The sequence below is a fragment of the Hippopotamus amphibius genome, chromosome 14, assembly GCF_030028045.1.
Source record: "Hippopotamus amphibius kiboko isolate mHipAmp2 chromosome 14, mHipAmp2.hap2, whole genome shotgun sequence".
NCBI classification, from domain to species: domain Eukaryota; kingdom Metazoa; phylum Chordata; class Mammalia; order Artiodactyla; family Hippopotamidae; genus Hippopotamus; species Hippopotamus amphibius.
The window spans coordinates 36156717-36172404 of NC_080199.1; the positions used below are offsets into that span (position 1 = coordinate 36156717).

General features: G+C 40.2%; 1 long non-coding RNA gene across 1 annotated transcript in view; it reads right to left on the reverse strand.

Annotated features, from left to right (window-relative positions):
* Nucleotides 1–211: 211 nt before the first annotated feature.
* LOC130835799 (uncharacterized) overlaps nucleotides 212–15688 on the reverse strand; it is a 71693-nt gene continuing 56216 nt past the window's right edge. The window contains exon 5 of the long non-coding RNA XR_009049037.1: nucleotides 212–376. This is a non-coding gene — a long non-coding RNA (uncharacterized LOC130835799). The remainder of the gene's footprint in view (nucleotides 377–15688) is intronic.

Below are 15688 nucleotides of genomic sequence, written 5' to 3' on the forward strand. Positions count from 1 at the left end.
AGAGATCAGAGCTGAATGTGATCCAACCAGTAAAAACAGAAAAGAAAACATTGAGAAAGATCACATACAATAGATTCTGAAATCAGAGCAGGCCTTCGAGAAAGCCTTAAGCCACAATATGATGAAGAGAAAACAAAAAAGGAAGAAGGAAGAGAGAACAAGCAGAGTTCTTCCTGATGATTCAAGTAATGATTAGCACATACCTCAAGATTCCAAATCCTACGGAGCCCTCTGGAATGGCTGAAGGGAAAAAATTCTCCCACATGCACAAAGCAACAAATCCATAGGATTTCCATTGGGTATGTGGCAGCGCAACTCTCATCTTGGGCAAAGACTTGACACGCTTCCTCTGTGAATTCCATCCAACCTGTCAGCCCTAGAAGGATGGAGAGAAACGTTCTTTTCCTTTCACTGAATGGTGAACTCTCACCTCTATGGTGTGTCCATCTGTGTTCACCTTTACTTACAGCACCATTAAATGTCAACTTTGTATGTGTCAAATTTGCCTGTCAATGGAAGGTGTTCAGTCCAATGTTCAGTTCAATGTCAGTTCATGGTCAGTTCAGTGGAAGATGTCATCCTTTTCTCTTCACCATTGCTTTAGGTTCAGGATGCCATATACTGTATATGCCCAGTAAATACTAAGAGAGAACTTCTTAAATGTTCAAAAAATATATATTTTTTTTAATTTATTTATTTTATTTATTTATTGGCTGTGTTGGGTCTTCGTTGCTACACACGGGCTTTCTCTAGTTGCTGCAACCGGGGATACTCTTCATTGTGGTGCACGGGCTCTTCATTGTAGTGGCTTCTCTTATTGTGGCGCACGGGCTCTAGGCACGTGGGCTTCAATAGTTGCGGCACATGGGCTCAATAGTTGTGGCTCACGGGCTCTAGAGCACAGGCTCAATAGTTGTGGCACATGGGCTTAGTTGCTCCATGGCATATGGAATCTTCCCAGAGCAGGGCTCGAACCCGTGTTCCCTGCATTGGCAGGCGGATTCTTAACCATTGCACCACATAGGAAGTCCCAAAATATGTTTTTTAAGTCTAGTTATATTTTACTGATGGAAACATGGGCAAACTTTCAAGAGATTTTCTTTTTATCATTTACTATCTTAAATGTTCAAAATATTTTTCACAATTATTCCTCCTACTTAAGATCTGAAAACCAAAGACATTTTTTGTCAATTATATCTCAATTAAAAAAATGAAAACAAAACAAAAAATCCTGGCCTCCTGTAGCTTACATTCCAGTGAAAGGAGACAGACAATAAAATAATATGCGTAAGTGAGAAAAAAACATTTGTCTGCTCTGGGTCCTACTTAGAGCTTTCCACTCATCCCCTTTACTTTTCTCATACATATAAAATAAGGAGGTTTGATCTTTATTGTATCGGGCAGATAGGACACTTTGAGAAAAAGGCCTTGCCTTCAACATAAATTCAAGTGGATAAGTTGCCTCTGTTTTTGAAGATCCAGGACCACTTTAACAGCAATGTTGGGACTTCCCTGGTGGCGCAGTGGTTAAGAATCTGCCTGACAATGCAGGAGACATGGATTCGATCCCTGGTCCCATATGCCTTGGAGCAACTAAGCCCATGCGCCACAACTACTGAAGCCCGTGCACCTAAAGCCAGTGCTCTACAAGAGAAGCCGCCACACCAAGAGAAGCCACTGCAATGAGAAGCCTGCACACCGCAACAAAGAGTAGTTCCCGCTCACCACAACTAGAGAAAGCCCGTGGGCAGCAATGAAGACCCAATGCAGCCAAAAAGATTTATTAATTAAATTAATTAGTTAATTTAATTTAAAAAAACAATGTTAAGAACTCCATACTGAAGACATGGGTGAAACTGAAAAGTTGAATATTGAAGAAAGAACTTTATCATTTACAAAATATTCCAGTTTATGTGAGAATGTCCCAGTGGGTTTTTGTTTTTTGGTGGGTTTTTGCTTTTTGGTGCATTTTTGTTTTATTGTTTGTTTGTTTGTTTTGTGGTATGCGGGATCTCAGTTCCCCAATAAGGGACTGAGCCAGTTCACCCTGCAGTGGAAGCACAGAACCCTAACCACTGGACCGCCAAGGAATTCCTCAGAGAATGTCCCAGTGGGTTTTAAAGGTAATCTTTTATGTTAAACCTTTTTTCAACCTAAAACTGTTACATATGTCAAAATAAATGTCGTGACAGCCTTACTTTTAAGACCTGAGTTCTTTCTGAGCCAAACTGACATGAAGGACATGATCCTTTGGAATAAAAAAATGAGATTATTTCTCATTAAAAAAAAAAATTACCTTCCACTTCCAAGTGTTCTGGGACTGCCTCTAGCCCAGTTCTGCATCTCTGCTTCCCCAGTTCTTTCCTCCCGCTTTGCTCTTCTCTCTGAACCGGCACTTTTCTACATCTGGTTCTCTCCCAGTCCTGCTCCTTCCTATCCTTTGATTTATAGCTCCAGTAGTGGCCAAAAACAGGCCATGGAAAGGTTTACTGAAAGAGAAACGGATTCTCTTAGATGTTCAAGAAAGAATGGCTGTCATCTGGGCACTCCAGGCCAGGCAAAGGATCCACTTGGAAAAGAAACACCTCCAAGCTTGACCAGACGCCCTTCCAGAGTGTCTTAAGGAGACGGTCCTGCTCAGTCCCTATTTAGCTGTCAGTGTCCATGAGCATTTCCAAAGGTCTGTCATTAAAGACACCAGAAACTTCCCCAAAACCATCCCCCACCCCCCCCCACCACCACCCGTGCTTTGAGCAGACTGCCTGTGGACAGGGGAAAAGGGGGAGGTGGATTAAAACTCAAGCCAGCCTACTATTATTATCTCTGGTAGCCCAGCTGTGACTCAGTCTCTGGTTAGAAGAAAGGTAAAGCTTCACTTAAATGAAATGTTTGTGTTGTCTGTGCACTCAGTTTTCACCTTCACGCCCATCTTCCACCATCAAAGCATCTGCTAAAGGCCCACTGGTGCTTAATCAAGAGTTAGACACTAAGGATTAACTAGAGATACTCCTAGTTAGCTTTGTGACTCACGCATTCATGAGATCTGAGGCTTGAAAATGACAGGACTGCAGGTGATACCAGAAGTGATACCGTTTTTTAAGTCATCAGAGTGAAGGCTATACAATACTAAGCTACCACCCTACTGAATTGCAATGAAGCCATTCCTAGAGGCCATGAGTTGGTCCCAATGGACACCTATTAGCTTCTTAAAACAGAAAACTCTGCTGAAATGGAAATAGGAACATTGCAAATTACAAAGCTATTTTATGCAAGGTGAGGTCTTTGGATCTTGGCCTACTGATTCTAACCCCTTTTCTGCCATCTCTACTGAAAAGCTGTAAGAAGTAAACCTCCATTACACATTATAAATTGCCTTTGGGTTGATACTTGGGAACCTTTTATTATTTATCTCAGGCATGGATATATGTTTGGTGTTTTTGCTTTGTGAACATCTAATAAAATAATATCTAGAGACACAAGGATGTCAGCACAACAGATAAGTTTGTCTCTCGGATATATCAGATGTTCTATAAGTATGATCATTTCCTTTCGAAATGAAACACAATACTTGCCTCTAAAGAATATCATTTTTTTCAGTGTCAATCTGCTATGCGGTATCACCCCATCTAGTAAGACTTTATCTCCAACAGGAGAAAATTTTGAAGTCGGCTATGATAGCAAAACAGAGAACCAGAACTAGTCTGAGAACCCCAAAGAGTCTTCTTTTAAAACTAATCAAACCATATTGTGTGCTTAATTATTTCTATTGTACCTTTAAAGAACTGTAAGAGAGTTTTGTTTTGTTTTGCCAATTTGCATTAGGATTTTGATGTATGGTCTTCTGTTCCTTTCTATAAAATCATGTATTCCATTTAAGAAATATTTGCCATGAAAGAAGTGTTTCATCATGTTTTTGTTTTCTAAAATCTTAAAGGTCTACTCCATGATTCCCATTATTCATACCCTTGGAATAAATTACTCCTATCAGACCACATAGGGAGAAAAGTTAGCTCCTGATTACAAAAGGAATCAGGCCAAGAGGTAAAGTATTAATCAATGTTACTTCTTAACAACCCCATTTTCCTCATTAGAATGCATACTTCCATCAGGCCAACTTAAAACAGCGTTTCCATAAGTCACTTGCTTCTTTACTGTTTGGTTTCTGCTAAAATCTAGGGTCCCCAGTGGTTAATGTGAATGGCTAACCTTACACCCATCTCCAATGTCCCCTTGATAGCTTTATCTAGCTATTATAATTTGTCATTGTCAAGCCATTAGGCCTTTGGCTTTGGCCTTATTTTTCTTTCAGGTGTCAAAAATGCAAAACCACAATTTATAAAACACAAGATGACAGAATCCCATTTGCACTGGTTTTGAAATGCCAAAAGGTAACTTTATTGAAAATATCACAACCTTCTCTCCAAACTAGTTGCATGAGTTCCAGGGTGGTCTGAAGAGTTGATTCAAAAAATAAATGCCACCACAGCAACTTACAATTCTTAAGGCCAAACATCCAGATGTGTCAATAATCTGAGGAGATTAGAAACAGATGTAAGCCCTTGTTGAAAAATAAATATAATAGAATTATTTCCTTTTGCCTCCTTATGCTTTCACACACTTGAATTTATTCCTTCCACATTTTTTTTTGAGTTGGTTCAGATTTAAAACCAAAAATCATTTCTATTTTTCACACAGGGGTGTAGCAACGTATAAAGTTCTCTAGAAAAAGAAAATAACTCAATTTGGTGCCTAGTTTCATGCCCAGTGAAGCTAATCCGAGCACAGAGGCTTTCTGGACTTAGCTGGCGATCCACAGTCCAGCCAGTTCCTCTGCGTTATATTCTAGATTCCTATGGCCATGCAAATTGCCATCATGAAACCCACTCTCTGTTCCCATAAGGTTACTCCAGTTAGAAGACAAAATAAACATTTCAAACATGGTAGAACTACATTATCAGCAACTTCTTCTTACTTTCTTTTGATGTAATTATATTATTGTCATTAGAGTTAAAAGATTTTTGTTGTTTTAACGTTTTTTAAGGCATGAACTTGCTACTTAGATCCCATTAGTATAAGCTGGGTGGGGGGTGAGGGACACAGGTGGACCCACTGGGAATTTTGTGAGAAGAGAGAGATGGTTGTTGGTGGACAGAGGGTTGCAAGATATATATCAGAGGTTTGCATTTCCTCAGAGCATGAAAACCACAACCAACGGCACAACATTGTTTATTACACCGTTGAGATCAATTAGAAAACCTCGAGCGTCTACAGAGTTCTATCCTGGAACCCTTGGGGCCATTTTGTCACTATCATTTGGGATCCAAGGATGCAGATGCAGCTACTTAGAAGCTCTCCAAAAAATAGCTTTAAACAAAATGAGCCAGGTGCATATTCACCTCCTAATTCCTGAACACATTTCAAAATAATAATAGTAATAATAATAACAAAATAACAACCTTGTTGCAGGAAGTAGAACCCTATAAAATTCTATAATCAGTCAAGTATCAATATGAATTCTTCAGTGATAGAATTGTCTGTAATTATCGACCCCAATAATTCAGCCATACCTGGATGCAGTGAAATGTTATAGTATCAATTATATAGTGTCCAGGGCTAAACTGTATCAACAAAAAAAGCAACATTTCCATTTTGGCTTCTGAAAAATTTGACCCTGGCTAAAATAATTAAACGAACATGGTTTGCCTTCAGTGTTGTTAATCTAGTGCACTCCCTCCCACTCCAAAGGCAAAGCCTACTAGATCTCACTCAATGACCATTCTCCCCTATTCCTTATTAGCAGAACTGCTGGGGAAAGGAGGAGCTGCCCAGTTCAGAAAATCTTTCTCAAGCTTTTTGCAGGTAGGTATGTTATGAAGTACAGCTTTGGGGAAAGCTCTTTAAAAAGGACTGTCTCAACAAGCAGAGCCCCTTTGCTCATTCCCTTTCTCCTCTTTTCTCCTACCTGAGTCATGGATGTGATTGCTGGAGCCCCAACAACCGTTTTGTAAACCTGAAGATGCGATCACAGGCCTGGTCTCTGATGACATCAGGGAGCTGCCGTGCAACAGACCAGCCTGCCTACCTCTGGACTTGTCACTAAGTGAGATAAATATAAACCCTCATCTTGTGGAGGGCAACACATCACAGTACCTGTTAGCAGCTGCAGAATGTAATTTCTTTTTGATATGCTTTTTGAGAAATTTCTGCCCTGAGGCCTGCCTGGGTCCCACCCAGCCTGTCACCCACCAACAGTCTATCACCCGCTTCTTCTTTCAGGAAATTATTATATTTTCTCTCTGTATCTCTCTGTATCTTAGTCTCTGCCAAACTCTTCTCTAGTAAAGCAAAAGAAATTGTTTTCATCATTTCGGAGATGACTTTGGTGCTTTCACTATTTTGTATTTATCTTGGAATGTATTTATAAGCCACCTCCTTTTCAAAAGATTTACACAAAGCAGTTTATCACCTAGCTAATCTGATTACTTAATATGGGTTGTTTGGCTCATAGAAGTCATGGTAGAAAATAAATAAAAAGGAAAAATATCGAGGATGTTGTCTTCTGCCAATGATCGCTAAAGAGATATAAATAGAATTCTTTCCTATCCAAGTATCCTTATATAAACAAATCAGGAATTTTTTAGAGTTTTCAAAAAACATTTGGTGAGGATGATTTAACTAGAGTGGGATTAAATAAGCACAGCAAGTTTTTAAAACCATCGATTTCTTCAAGGGCCAAAACATGGCGAAATAAAAGAAGTTTAGAGTCCTTTTTCTCCAAAACATGGCTTTCTTCTTTGGAAAACCCGTTCCCTGCTGAAGTGGCTTCTTCATTTGCTCTGTTTATTGTCATTATACTGTCAGCGAGTTGGATGAAAGCCACTTCTAAGCGTGTAAGTTGTTTGGGTTAAGCCTAGGCTGCTCAGGGCTGTTCACACTGACCCCATCTGAAAGGCTAGCTACTGAAGCAGCCCTCTTTCTGGGACTCTTCCACCAGAATTGTCTTCTTTTCAAAGACAATTTATACCTGTCTTCTGCACCTGATTCTGCTGAGAAGGAAACAGACACTACTTTTCTGCAACCTTCTTCTACAGAGCTATTCTCTGCTTACCCTCTTGGCCTGATTAAAGCTTAAACCAACTGGAGGACTGGGCTCCAATGCTTCTTTTCTATTTCCCTGGCAACTCTGTAATCTGGGTTTCTGTCTTTAACAACCTGTACATTCACCCTTCTGCTCCCCCATTGGGAACTGGAGGAGAGAAGGGGCAGTGGGAGAAAGCAAGGGAAAAAACTGTGCCTAAAAAACAAATTTGTTGCTATTGAGTCAAAAGGATTGCCTCCAAAAAGCTGTGACTCGGCACCGAATGATACTTACTGTCTTCCTAATAAGCAAAGGCAAGTGGCCAAATACACACCTGCCCACAGGTAAGGAATTTAATCATTCTCAGGACTGTAGATATCATGAACTTCCCATGCAAACTCACAGCCTTGACTTGCATGGCAATGATTTCCAGGAGATTTCCATCCTGCTTCCCCTCTTGGCAATCATTTCACAAAATGTGTGAGGAAATCCTGGCTGAAGGGCCAGGAAGCTCAATTGTGCCACTGTCTCCTCTCTGAAAACTTCCAATTTTTCTTGGACGATTCTGATGCACAACTCTGTTGATAATGCATTTTTAGTCTCTCTTATAGAATATTTGTCTAAAATAGGTGTACTCTAATGTTTTGACAAGTGTTCATGTATCCAAAGAGGCATGGGTTTTATCTATCAATGCTATTTGCTTTTTAGCTTATATGACTTTATCAGCAATTGATGAATCAAATATCATACACTCCATCTCCACCTTTGCCATATAACAGAAAAATTGGTATTGATGACACTCAGATCTCAAATTCCCTCCCAGATCAGTCTTTCCTGAGATTCAGATGTACCAAGAGGTGACATAGCACAGTGATTAAATAGACAGCTTCTAGAGCCAGACTGCTTAGAGTTGAATCTCAGCTCCTCTATTAACTAACAATATGACTTTGCATAAGTTGCTTAATCTCTCTGCTTCAGTTTCTTCATCCATAAAATGGGGATGATACCATATTTTATCAGTTCTAGAAAGGTCATTTTAACATCTTTGATGTTAGGATGTGTCTTACAATTGATGGCACCTTAGATTTGATGACGTAAACTAGCAATACCTGTTAGGATGGTTGTGAGAATTAAACCGGTTAAAACATACAATTTACGACAATATTTGGCACATCACAAGCTTTCGATAAACGCCAGCCAGCACCATCGCATTAATGGATATGTTCTTTTCAATTTTCAGGCATCACAAACTCACATTCCCTTCAAACATGCTTACTCCCCTACATTCCTCTTGTTTAATGCCAGTAATGCAAGTTAGAAATACGGAAGTCATCACTGATTTTTTCTTCTCCTTAACCCTCTGCATCCAATCTCTTAAAAAGTTCTCTTAATTCTCCGGTGTAAATATCCCCCACCCTCCCTCTTCTTGCCATGCCATTATCTTGGGCCTAGAACATGGCAGCCTCCAAGCAAAACACTGCTTTGTCTCCACAGTTATCTTTCTAACACGGAAATCCGATCAGAGCCCTCTCTGATTTTTCAGTGGCTCCCCACCCCTACGAGATAAAGTCCGAACTCCTTGCAGTCCTGAGCTGTGAGGCCGGCTTCTAGACCTGATCAGCCTCCCCTTCTGCCACAATCCCTCCCTCTCTATCTTTACAGCTCACGTGCCACTCCCTGAACCCTCCCACTGCTTAACTGTCTCTGCGGTCTTCCCTCTGCCTGCAACAGTCTTTCCCCTTTGATCTACTTATCCTCATCATTTGAGACCCAGAAAGCTGTGATGATCTTTCTCCTGTCTCCCGTTCTCCCTAGGTGCTTATATATGCCCTTTATGTGGTCGCCTATCATCTTTCTATTTCTACTCTATTTCTCTCATGCTTAATTTACTTATCTCCCCTAGTTGACAGTGAATGTTTGGGGGTTTTTTTCGACAGTGAATATTTTTTAAGATTATGTTTCTTTATCTCTAACACTTAGCCTTTTCCTTGCACATAGTAGATAATCGATATATAATCATTAAATGAATGAAGGAATGAATGTAACAATGTACGTACCATTGTATATGACGATATATTATGAAAAATATATTGGGGGAAAAAATCAAGAGAGAGAATAACATAGAGAAAAAATCCAATGAAATCTTTCTCATTAGCTGCAAAAATCAGCTCTTTTTCTTGAAATATGCCTCTTTTCTCGTTTCCCTTTCCTAGAAAGGCCCATCGCTCTGGTAAAGAATGCGTGTTCTAATGCTCTCAGGCCAGGGTAGTGATGCTTCTTTTTCAAAGATTGGCACCAGTACTCTGTATGGGCACCTGATAAATGGATATTGTTCTTATTCCTGCGGCAAGACAATATCCTTTAATGCACTGCCCTGTTTTTATTAAAAAGGTGACAAACTATCAAAATGCTGTTAGGGATAAAAACTGCATATGTGGTAATAATAAAACAATGGAAAATGTGGACAAACATCAAACCTCAAGTGCATTCTCTGATTCAGATTGCTTCTTAAATGACTGGCACTTACTGTGAAAGGCGCATTGCAGAAGCACTTTTACAGACTTTCAGCGAAAGGCCAACCACACCCTGACCCCCAGATATGCTCACCAGTCAAATCCTGTGTTAATGTGACAAAAACAATGTACCAGGAAAGTTCATTTGTTAATTACACGTAGGGGTTCTTTTGTCATGTGGAAGAAACACAAAAGGCAATAATTTTTTGACCCCTTTCTCTTCTTTTGGGGGAGGTGGAGTATTTTGTTGTTGTTGTTGTTTTTGTTTTTTTGGCCACACCACTTGGCTTGTGGGATCTTAGTTCCCTGACCATGGATTGAACTCGGGCCCGGCAGTGAAAGCGACGAGTCCTAACCACTGGACCGCCAGGGAATTCCCTGTTTGACCCCTTTCTACCCAGATTTTACCATGATGCATTTCAGTTAAAAGGTTAATTCAGGAGTTTAACACCAACATGCTGGACCATAGTTTCATCATCAAAGGCTTGCTTAGCACATATTGGCCAAAGATCATTACAGAAAGAGCCAAGAGGCTTCAAATTATTGATACTTTCCTTGCACAAGTCAAGAACCCAGATGCAGCAATAGAAAACTCACGACAGGGAATCATATTCAGCCTTTAAAAAGAGGAAAATGCATAATATACCGTGTTTGGTTTAGAGGGGGGAGGATAACTAACACATCTTGTCAACTGGGTCTTATCAGACCTTCCCTATGTGTATATATTCTTCTAATTAAGAACTGGTAGGGGACAGCAAACTATGTGAAACATAATAGTATTCTGTTTCCTAGGATTACTTTTCAAACTGTGTGTCTTATTCTCAGGGTCCCAGGGAAGATGACTAAATGACAGCCTCCCTATGGTACCGTCCTCCAGGCCCATGCCTCAGAACTGCATTCTCAGCAAAGCAGTGCTGTAACCCAGTCCCTCTGGCATTTTCACTACTAAGTATCCCCACCCCTTGGAAAGAATCCAAGACAGAGCCACCTCCCACCAAATCCCATTTTGCAGTAAATTATACTGTACTTTATTGTAGTTCAAGTTGTACTGATTACATTATAGACTCAAGAGTCCATTTATGATCAATGCAATGCTCAGCCAGTAGAGGAAGAAAAAAGGTTTTCCCTTTTAAAAGATATTAAATCAGATTCTGGAACATTACTAGGGCTCACCAATGTTCCCCATTCTCTTCCCATCCCTGAACATATACGAGAACAACTCTTTGCTACCTGGTGAAATTGAACATGACTATTTGGCTTGTTTTGGCCAATGAAGTGTCAAGCAGAAGTGAGGAGTATCACTTCTGAGCAGAAGCCTCCAGAGTCAAGACGAGATTCTCTGCTCACCTCCCTGGCCACAGGCATTGATCACACAAATGCTGAGATGCAGGTGCCTCCAGGACTTCCCTGGTGACGCAGTAGTTAAGAATCCGCCAGCCAATGCAGGGGACATGGGTTCAAGCCCTGGTCCAGGAAGATCCCACATGCTGCAGAGCAACTAAGCCTGTGCACCACAACTACTGAGCCTGTGCTCTAGAGCACATGAGCCACAACTACTGAGCCCATGAGCCACAACCACTGAGCCCATGAGCCACAACTACTGAGCCCATGAGCCACAACCACTGAGCCCATGAGCCACAACTACTGAGCCCATGTGCCACAACCATTGAGCCCATGAGCCACAACTACCGAGCCCATATGCCACAACTACTGAGCCCACTCACAACAGCTACTGAAGCCTGCGAGCCTAGAGCCCGTGCTCCACAACAAGAGAATCCACTGCACTGTTCTCAGTCCGCATACCACAATGAAGAGTAGCTCCAACTCACCACAACTAGAGAAAGCCCTTGCAGCAACTAGGACCTAACACAGTCAAAAAAATAAAAATAAATAAATAAATAAACATTATGAGATGCAGGTGCCCCAAGATCAAAGGGCCTGGAAGGTTGGGATACCACCTGGAGAGTTACCTGAACCTAAAGTGGACTCAGTGTGACAAAGACATTTTGTATTGTTTGTCACAATAGCATAACCTAACCTATGTGGATAACACAGTAACTGTACCTTGGGCAGAATTTGCCTTTATAGCTTCTGTACTAGTCATCAATGAAATGCCAAAGCTTTCTCCCAAAGAAGAGCTTATATCCTGTTTCATTCAATAAAAATCAGAATCTAGTGTTTCCATTAAAATTAGGTTGCTAGAATACAGCAAGATCCCCTGCTGTATTTTGCAATTTTCACTCTAATTAATGCTTTATGTGTTGCGACAAGAAAATCAAGCCGTTGCCTAGTGTGATTGCAATTATGAAGCAAGTTTAAGGTTACAATTAATTCAAATCACAGTGCTTCCTCGACATTACCAATTTGGCCTCTGAATCATAAAAACCAAAACTGTAAGAATTTGTGCAAAACTGCATTGGGCTAATTACTTAACAAATTGTTTCAGATTTATCACAATGTTCCCAGAGTCTGGAGAAAATAGTTTGCATCTACAAATATAAAAAATGGGCTATCTTAACATTTTGTGTGTTTCTGCGGTCCGAAATAAAATTAAGATGTCTGAAAAGAGTTTAATCAATATTAAAATTTCAGGCTTCTGGGTAAATTTTTTTCAGAAAATTCCTCATCTTCGATAATTCTGAAAATAAGCAGATGATGAGGTGATTCCATCTTTTGCATCATCCAAAGACTACACAAATAGGATTTCATGGTAATTCATACAATAGTACTTATTGAGCATTTTCTGCCTGTTCAGTTGCGTTTGCTCTAGAGATCCAATGATGAAAAAGAGAGATGTGGTCCCTGCTCTCCTCCAAATTATAATCTAGCAACCTCTGCTTCAGAAGATAAATACTGCTATTTTCTCTCCAAGTTTCAAGTTGTGAAAATAACATTGCCTAATCTTAACAGTAATGTAATAGAACCTAATTTATCTGGGAAAGTTCAATTATCCGGAACACAGCTGAGAATCAGGAAGGTGCTGATAGGAGTCGTTGAGAAGTCAAACATTTCACACACCAAAAGAGTGAAGTGAGTCAGAAAGAGAAAAACAAATATCACATATTAACACATATATGTGGAATCTAGAAAAATGATACCGATGAACCAGTCTGCAAGGCAGAAATAGAGACACAGATGTAAAGAACAAAAGTAGGACACCAAGTGGGGGAAGGGGAGTGGGGTGGGATGAATTGGGAGTTTGGGACTGACATATATACGCTCATAGGTATAAAATAGATAACTAACGAGAACCTGCTGTATAGCACAGGGAACTCCACTTTGCTGTACAGTAGAAACTAGCACAACATTGTAAAACAACAATACACCAATTAGAAAAAAAAAAAGAGGAAAAGTTACAGAGTATTTATTCTGTGCTATTCACTTTGCTAAATACTGTATTTTAAATATTTCATCATCATAAAACCCCATGACAGGATACTAGTATTGTCCCCATTTTATATAAAGAGGGAAATAATTATACCTGCCTAGGGTGTAACAGCTGATAGAGCCAGAATTTGAATCCAGACCTGTCCAACCCCAGAGCTCAATTTCTTAACCACTAACCCACACAGCACTTCACAAAGACTAGGCACTAAAGCTCTTGGTCTTCACTTACAGAAGAATTCCTGGGGCTTTGTTTCAGTTACTACTGTTACGTAACAAACCACTCCAGATTCTGCAGTTTGAGAATTTGGAGGGAACGCAACAGAAACTGTTTGACTCTGCTCCGTGATGTTTGAGGCCGCAGCTGGGAAGACTCAAGGAGGGGTGGGATTCAGGAGAAGGATTCAGCAGCTGAAGGCTAGACTCCTCTGGAGATGTCTTCACTTATGTGCCTGGAGGTTGAGGCTTGTCAGCTGGGACCTCAGTTGGAGCTGACAACCGCGCCACCTTCACGTGGCATTTTTAAGTGGCTTAGGCTTCCTCTTGGCATGGAAGTCAGATCTCTTACATGATGACTCCAAAAGCGAGTGACAAGGAGGAAACTGCATTGCCTTTTATGACTTGGTCTTAGAAGACACAAAGTGCCACGTCTGCCATGCTCATCACAAACCTGGCCAGATGGAAGGGGATAGAAGGTAGACCCCATCTTTCAATGGGGGTCAAGATCACAGTGCAGAAGGGAGTGTTGGCAACCGTCTTTGGGAAGTGCAATATGCCACAAGCCCTCACCTAAAGGTTAATTGCTCCTCTGTCCTATCCAAATCCACCCTGGGAATAGCTAAACATAGCCCAAGTAGAGAAAATAGAGGAAGCATTGTGTAAACATTGCCCAGCTTCAATGATGACCAACGATCTGTCAATTCAAACAAAACATGTCAAGGATGGCTAATAAGGCAAGAATGAAAGTTAGGAATGTCAGTTTTTGTGTAAGACAGAAATAAAAAAAGTATGGACAGCAGATAAGAAAAACTCATTAACTACAGCCTGCAGGGCAACTAACTCAGGGCCTACATCTCCAGGTAGCTCAGTAAGCCCACAGGCATCCTGTATTCCTACACTGAAAAATAACAGAGATGTCTAACATTCACCTTACCCATCTAGATAAGGTTAAATTCCATCTAGTACATTCCACAAAGGAAGGCTGCAAATTTGGGTGATATAGTTTACAAAGATCTGCATTTGAAACAGGCAGTTTGGGGGTAAACACTTTTACCTCGCGTGGAACAATTCATTTCTCAGTGCTCATTTCTGGATTATTACTATTCACATAGAAAATACACAGTCCTGGATGCTTTTGTTTGGATGAGGGAAAACAAAACAAAACAAACCAAAAAAAAAAAAAAAAATACTGCAGGTTACATTTTCTAGAACTAATGCCCAAATTCCACCTACAGTTACCAAGCTGGCTCACATTGCAAATTCATGAGCTCTGTGCCAATGCGTATACCCATCTGCAGACAAGCACCTGCTCTGGATATTTAATTTTGATGCTTATCTCCTAAAACTATTTAAAAAAATAAATAAATAAAAGCTCTTCTATGGCCTTGAGTTCCAAAGCCAGCAAAACCGATGGAGTAATTGGAGACGATTCCAAAGTCCATGTACTATTCACCATAAGGGAGACCAGTAGTCATCCCCATTGGGTTTTCCCCCAGCAGATTTTCTTGCCTTATAATAGTTAGATGCATATAAAATGTCAGTTTACATTTCTTGAGCACACACCAGCTGACATCTGAGAAGAGCCAAGTACAGGTTGAAAAGTGTGAACAGATCATGTGCAATGCTGGCATTAGAGTTTACCAGTTGAGGACAATATCATACTATGGGATCATCGATTTTAAAAGGACATTTGATATCATTTTTAACTTGGGTGCTGATCTTTTTAATCTCTAAATACTATAAAGAATATCTAAAAAGAAGTCTCTTTTCCCATGACTGCTACCCATCCACAACTTCAATTTTCAGTTCTTGCAGTGACTTTAAAAAAAGTGTTTCTCATTAAGCATTGGAAAATTGAAGTTGGAGCTATTTTATAACATCACTGAACAGAATAACCTCTTGAATAAGCTGCAGCATACAATTCTTTTGGCTAGGGTTAAGGGATGGGATGTGAAAACCAGATCAATAAACAGGGAATAAAGAAGCACAGAGAGATGTAGCAAAAAAAAACAAACAGTAGTGATGTTGGTTTCTTGGATTGTTTAAGAAAAGATCCATGAACTTGAAAATTTTTTCTGTCTCTCTCACTCTCCACCTCCATCCAAACTTCTGAGCTTTATTTTTCTTTATTTATTAAATATCTCTAATGTAAAAGTATAATTGCTTCTTTGTGTTAGTCGCTAGAGCCTGTGGGTTGTGAGTGGCTGTGGGCTACTGTGTGGCTGCTGGCAGAGGACAGATAATGGTTAAGTAAGAGCGAGAGGGCTGCAGGCTTGTGCGTGAGGCCCAAAATCTCTAGAAACCAGGCAGCCAGAGACATAGCCAGACATGGTGGAGAAAGAGCTAAAGGTGAAAAAAATAAAAAGAGAGGGAAATCCTTATTAAATCAGTTTGTGAGAAAAAGTTACAGTGTTTTCACAGCTTAACAGGTATATTGCAAGACAAAAACCATAAAAAAGCTAAAGTTCAAGATTTCTTTCAATTATTAGACAAC